Genomic DNA, 7,270 nt, shown 5'->3' with positions numbered 1-7,270 from the left:
ACTCGACAACCAAACGGTTTGAACCGGTTCAGTCGATTACAGGGGCGTACAGGTGCGCCCCAAAAAGCTCTAATTTGGGCTCAAAACGCGTAAAGTCGGTTACCCATGTAATCGATACTTGTAATCGAAGCGTGGATCACTCGAGGGCCATCCACTCTCGACAACAAAACCGGTTTGAACCGGTTCAGTCGGTTACAAGGGCGCCTAGAATCGGCTCGTTTTGGCCAAGCTGGCTATCCTAGGCTCCCCGTAAAGTCGGTTTTGGAAACCGGCTGGAACCGGTTTAAAAGCGTGGATCACTCGAGGGACATCCACACTCGACAACCAAACCGGTTTGAACCGGTTCAGTCGATTACAGGGGCGTACAGGTGCGCCCCAAAAAGCTCTAATTTGGGCTCAAAACGCGTAAAGTCGGTTACCCATGTAATCGATACTTGTAATCGATTTTAATCGATTAAAAGCTCTGGTGCACTCGAGGGCCATCCACTCTCGACAACAAAAACGGTTTGAACCGGTTCAGTCGGTTACAAGGGCGCCTAGAATCGGCTCGTTTTGGCCAAGCTGGCTATCCTAGGCTCCCGTAAAGTCGGTTTTGGAAACCGGCTGGAACCGGTTTAAAAGCGTGGATCACTCGAGGGACATCCACACTCGACAACCAAACCGGTTTGAACCGGTTCAGTCGATTACAGGGGCGTACAGGTGCGCCCCAAAAAGCTCTAATTTGGGCTCAAAACGCGTAAAGTCGGGTACCCATGTAATCGATACTTGTAATCGATTTTAATCGATTAAAAGCTCTGGTGCAATCGAGGGCCATCCACTCTCGACAACAAAACCGGTTTGAACCGGTTCAGTCGGTTACAAGGGCGCCTAGAATCGGCTCGTTTTGGCCAAGTGGCTATCCTAGGCTCCCCGTAAAGTCGGTTTTGGAAACCGGCTGGAACCGGTTTAAAAGCGTGGATCACTCGAGGGACATCCACACTCGACAACCAAACCGGTTTGAACCGGTTCAGTCGATTACAGGGGCGTACAGGTGCGCCCCAAAAAGCTCTAATTTGGGCTCAAAACGCGTAAAGTCGGTTACCCATGTAATCGATACTTGTAATCGATTAAATCGATTAAAAGCTCTGGTGCACTCGAGGGCCATCCACTCTCGACAACAAAACCGGTTTGAACCGGTTCAGTCGGTTACAAGGGCGCCTAGAATCGGCTCGTTTTGGCCAAGCTGGCTATCCTAGGCTCCCCGTAAAGTCGGTTTTGGAAAACCGGTTTGAACCGGTTTAAAAGCGTGGATCACTCGAGGGACATCCACACTCGACAACCAAACCGGTTTGAACCGGTTCAGTCGATTACAGGGGCGTACAGGTGCGCCCCAAAAGCTCTAATTGGGCTCAAAACGCGTAAAGTCGGTTACCCATGTAATCGATACTTGTAATCGATTTTAATCGATTAAAAGCTCTGGTGCACTCGAGGGCCATCCACTCTCGACAACAAAACCGGTTTGAACCGGTTCAGTCGGTTACAAGGGCGCCTAGAATCGGCTCGTTTGGCCAAGCTGGCTATCCTAGGCTCCCCGTAAAGTCGGTTTTGGAAACCGGCTGGAACCGGTTTAAAAGCGTGGATCACTCGAGGGACATCCACACTCGACAACCAAACCGGTTTGAACCGGTTCAGTCGATTACAGGGGCGTAAGGTGCGCCCCAAAAAGCTCTAATTTGGGCTCAAAACGCGTAAAGTCGGTTACCCATGTAATCGATACTTGTAATCGATTTTTAACGATTAAAAGCTCTGGTGCACTCGAGGGCCATCCACTCTCGACAACAAAACCGGTTTGAACCGGTTCAGTCGGTTACAAGGGCGCCTAGAATCGGCTCGTTTTGGCCAAGCTGGCTATCCTAGGCTCCCCGTAAAGTCGGTTTTGGAAACCGGCTGGAACCGGTTTAAAAGCGTGGATCACTCGAGGGACATCCACACTCGACAACCAAACCGGTTTGAACCGGTTCAGTCGATTACAGGGGCGTACAGGTGCGCCCCAAAAGCTCTAATTGGGCTCAAAACGCGTAAAGTCGGTTACCCATGTAATCGATACTTGTAATCGATTTTAATCGATTAAAAGCTCTGGTGCACTCGAGGGCATCCACTCTCGACAACAAAACCGGTTTGAACCGGTTCAGTCGGTTACAAGCGCCTAGAATCGGCTCGTTTTGGCCAAGCTGGCTATCCTAGGCTCCCCGTAAAGTCGGTTTTGGAAACGGCTGGAACCGGTTTTAAAAGCGTGGATCACTCGAGGGACATCCACACTCGACAACCAAACCGGTTTGAACCGGTTCCGTCGATTACAGGGGCGTACAGGTGCGCCCAAAAAGCTCTAATTGGGCTCAAAACGCGTAAAGTCGGTTACCCATGTAATCGATACTGTAATCGATTTAATCGATTAAAAGCTCTGGTGCACTCGAGGGCCATCCACTTCGACAACAAAAACGGTTTGAAACGGTTCAGTCGGTTACAAGGGCGCCTAGAATCGGCTCGTTTTGGCCAAGCTGGCTATCCTAGGCTCCCCGTAAAGTCGGTTTGGAAAACGGCTGGAACCGTTTAAAAGGTGGATCACTCGAGGGACATCCACACTCGACAACCAAACCGGTTTGAACCGGTTCAGTCGATACAGGGGCGTACAGGTGCGCCCCCAAAAGCTCTAATTGGGCTCAAAACGCGTAAAGTCGGTTACCCATGTAATCGATACTTGTAATCGATTTTAAATCGATTAAAAGCTCTGGTGCACTCGAGGGCCATCCACTCTCGACAACAAAACCGGTTTGAACCGGTTCAGTCGGTTACAAGGGCGCCTAGAATCGGCTCGTTTGGCCAAGCTGGCTATCTAGGCTCCCCGTAAAGTCGGTTTTGGAAACCGGCTGGAACCGGTTTAAAAGCGTGGATCACTCGAGGGACATCCACACTCGACAACCAAACCGGGTTGAACCGGTTCAGTCGATTACAGGGGCGTACAGGTGCGCCCAAAAGCTCTAATTTGGGCTCAAAACGGTAAAGTCGGTTACCCATGTAATCGATACTTGTAATCGATTTTAAACGATTAAAAGCTCTGGTGCACTCGAGGGCATCCACTCTCGACAACAAAACCGGTTTGAACCGGTTCAGTCGGTTACAAGGGCGCCTAGAATCGGCTCGTTTTGGCCAAGCGGCTATCCTAGGCTCCCCGTAAAGTCGGTTTGGAAAACGGCTGGAACCGGTTTAAAAGCGTGGATCACTCGAGGGACATCCACACTCGACAACCAAACCGGTTTAACCGGTTCAGTCGATTACAGGGGCGTACAGGTGCGCCCAAAAAGCTCTAATTTGGGCTCAAAAGGTAAAGTCGGTTACCCATGTAATCGATACTTGTAATCGATTTTAATCGATTAAAAACTCTGGTTCACTCGAGGGCCATCCAATCTCGACAAACAAAACCGGTTTGAACCGGTTCAGTCGGTTACAAGGGCGCCTAGAATCGGCTCGTTTTGGCCAAGCTGGCTATCCTAGGCTCCCCGTAAAGTCGGTTTTGGAAACAACGGTGGAACCGGTTAAAAACGTGGATCACTCGAGGGACATCCACACTCGACAACCAAACCGGTTTGAACCGGTTCAGTCGATTACAGGGCGTACAGGTGCGCCAAAAAGCTCTAATTTGGGCTCAAAACGCGTAAAGTCGGTTACCCATGTAATCGATACTTGTAATCGATTTTAATCGATTAAAAGCTTGGGCACTCGAGGGCCATCCACTCTCGACACAAAACCGGTTTGAACCGGTTCAGTCGGTTACAAGGGCGCCTAGAATCGGCTCGTTTTGGCCAAGCTGGCTATCCTAGGCTCCCCGTAAAGTCGGTTTTGGAAACCGGCTGGAACCGGTTTAAAAGCGTGGATCACTCGAGGGACATCCACACTCGACAACCAAACCGGTTTGAACCGGTTCAGTCGATTACAGGGGCGTACAGGTGCGCCCCAAAAAGCTCTAATTTGGGCTCAAAACGCGTAAAGTCGGTTACCCATGTAATCGATACTTGTAATCGATTTTAATCGATTAAAAGCTCTGGTGCACTCGAGGGCCATCCACTCTCGACAACAAAACCGGTTTGAACCGGTTCAGTCGGTTACAAGGGCGCCTAGAATCGGCTCGTTTTGGCCAAGCTGGCTATCCTAGGCTCCCCGTAAAGTCGGTTTTGGAAACCGGCTGGAACCGGTTTAAAAGCGTGGATCACTCGAGGGACATCCACACTCGACAACCAAACCGGTTTGAACCGGTTCAGTCGATTACAGGGGCGTACAGGTGCGCCCCAAAAAGCTCTAATTTGGGCTCAAAACGCGTAAAGTCGGTTACCCATGTAATCGATACTTGTAATCGATTTTAATCGATTAAAAGCTCTGGTGCACTCGAGGGCCATCCACTCTCGACAACAAAACCGGTTTGAACCGGTTCAGTCGGTTACAAGGGCGCCTAGAATCGGCTCGTTTTGGCCAAGCTGGCTATCCTAGGCTCCCCGTAAAGTCGGTTTTGGAAACCGGCTGGAACCGGTTTAAAAGCGTGGATCACTCGAGGGACATCCACACTCGACAACCAAACCGGTTTGAACCGGTTCAGTCGATTACAGGGGCGTACAGGTGCGCCCCAAAAAGCTCTAATTTGGGCTCAAAACGCGTAAAGTCGGTTACCCATGTAATCGATACTTGTAATCGATTTTAATCGATTAAAAGCTCTGGTGCACTCGAGGGCCATCCACTCTCGACAACAAAACCGGTTTGAACCGGTTCAGTCGGTTACAAGGGCGCCTAGAATCGGCTCGTTTTGGCCAAGCTGGCTATCCTAGGCTCCCCGTAAAGTCGGTTTTGGAAACCGGCTGGAACCGGTTTAAAAGCGTGGATCACTCGAGGGACATCCACACTCGACAACCAAACCGGTTTGAACCGGTTCAGTCGATTACAGGGGCGTACAGGTGCGCCCTAAAAAGCTCTAATTGGGGCTCAAAACGCGTAAAGTCGGTTACCCATGTAATCGATACTTGTAATCGATTTTAATCGATTAAAAGCTCTGGTGCACTCGAGGGCCATCCACTCTCGACAACAAAACCGGTTTGAACCGGTTCAGTCGGTTACAAGGGCGCCTAGAATCGGCTCGTTTTGGCCAAGCTGGCTATCCTAGGCTCCCCGTAAAGTCGGTTTTGGAAACCGGCTGGAACCGGTTTAAAAGCGTGGATCACTCGAGGAACATCCACTCTCGACAACCAAGCCGGTTTGAACCGGTTCAGTCGATTTCAAGGGCGTACAGGTGTGCCAGAAAAAGCTCTAATTTGTGCTCAAAACGCGTAAAATCGGTTACCCATGTTATCGATACTTGTAATCGATTTTAATCAATTAAAAGCTCTGGTGCACTCGAGGGCCATCCACTCTCGACAACAAAACCGGTTTGAACCGGTTCAGTCGGTAACAAAGGCGCCTAGAATCGGCTCGTCTTGGCCAAGCTGGCTATCCTAGGCTCCCGGTAAAGTCGGTTTTGGAAACCGGCTGGAACCGGTTTAAAAGTGTGGATCAATCGAGGGCCATCCACTCTCGACAACAAAACCGGATTGAGCCGATTCAGTAGATTACAAGGGCGCCTAGAATCGGCTCGTTTTGGCCAAGCTGGCTATCCTAGGCTCCCAGTAAAGTCGGTTTTGAAAACCGGCTGGAACCGGTTTAAAAGCGTGGATCACTCGAGGGACATCCACACTCGACAACCAAACCGGTTTGAACCGGTTCAGTCGATTACAGGGGCGTACAGGTGCGCCCCAAAAAGCTCTAATTTGGGCTCAAAACGCGTAAAGTCGGTTACCCATGTAATCGATACTTGTAATCGATTTTAATCGATTAAAAGCTCTGGTGCACTCGAGGGCCATCCACTCTCGACAACAAAACCGGTTTGAACCAGTTCAGTCGGTTACAAGGGCGCCTAGAATCGGCTCGTTTTGGCCAAGCTGGCTATCCTAGGCTCCCCGTAAAGTCGGTTTTGGAAACCGGCTGGAACCGGTTTAAAAGCGTGGATCACTCGAGGGACATCCACACTCGACAACCAAACCGGTTTGAACCGGTTCAGTCGATTACAGGGGCGTACAGGTGCGCCCCAAAAAGCTCTAATTTGGGCTCAAAACGCGTAAAGTCGGTTACCCATGTAATCGATACTTGTAATCGATTTTAATCGATTAAAAGCTCTGGTGCACTCGAGGGCCATCCTACTCTCGACAACAAAATCGATTTGAACCGGTTCAGTCGGTTACAAAGGGCGCCTAGAATCGGCTCGTCTTGGCCAAGCTGGCTATCCTAGGCTCCCCGTAAAGTCGGTATTGAAAACCGGCTGGAACCGGTTTAAAAGTGTGTATCAACCGAGGGCCATCCACTCTCGACAACAAAACCGGTTTGAACCGGTTCAGTAGGTTACAAGGGCACCTAGAATCGGCTCATTTTGGCCAAGCTGGCTATCCTAGGCTCCCAGTAAAGTCGGTATTGAAAACCGGCTGGAACCGGTTTAAAAGCGTGGATCACTGAAAGTGTGGGCCTTGTAGAAAACTTGACGGTGTATTATGTCGAATAGAGAGCCACCTTTTTATTTGTCGGATTAATCGATTAAACCGTGTAGAACGCTTAACGGCATGTGTTCAAACGCTTTAGCATTGCTTAAGTTTATCCGTTTTCAACTACGTAGACAACCTTATGTCCCTATATTTGATTTGAGATTCAACATAGTTTAAATTCTAACACTCATCTAGCTTGTTCATTTGTACATGCTCTTTAGATCAGCAAGCTTTTCATGATATCGTTTTGCAAACAGACAACATTTTAAGAGCATTGCAAGAAAGTAGAGGATGAAAAGAGTACAGCGTTCATAGATTTTGTGTTCCAAACCCACCATTGTTTTTAACATAGTCCTTGATATATAAGTAACAAGTGTTATAATGATTTCCAGAAATATAAATGCTGACAGAGAATATTTTGGCATCAAAAATTGTATGCTCAACAAAGCAGAATTAAATGAAGAAGAGAAAATTTATTACAAAAATCCAAGAAAGTTTTTGTTTAAAGATCCTAGAAATACACTCTTGCCTAGTTATGTTCTTAAAGCATCGAAAACAATCATAGATATGCATTACATTTTGTTAAAATATGCATGTGTGAATAAAGTAGTTGTTTTGCAAACGTTGTTATTTATTAGCCAGTAAGTGTATGTTATACACTCCTGCCAACTCGTGCACAA

Source organism: Mya arenaria, chromosome 9, assembly GCF_026914265.1.
Source record: "Mya arenaria isolate MELC-2E11 chromosome 9, ASM2691426v1".
Lineage (NCBI taxonomy): Eukaryota > Metazoa > Mollusca > Bivalvia > Myida > Myidae > Mya > Mya arenaria.
The sequence above is the reverse complement of the archived record's forward strand: the minus strand, read 5'-3'. Positions refer to the sequence as shown.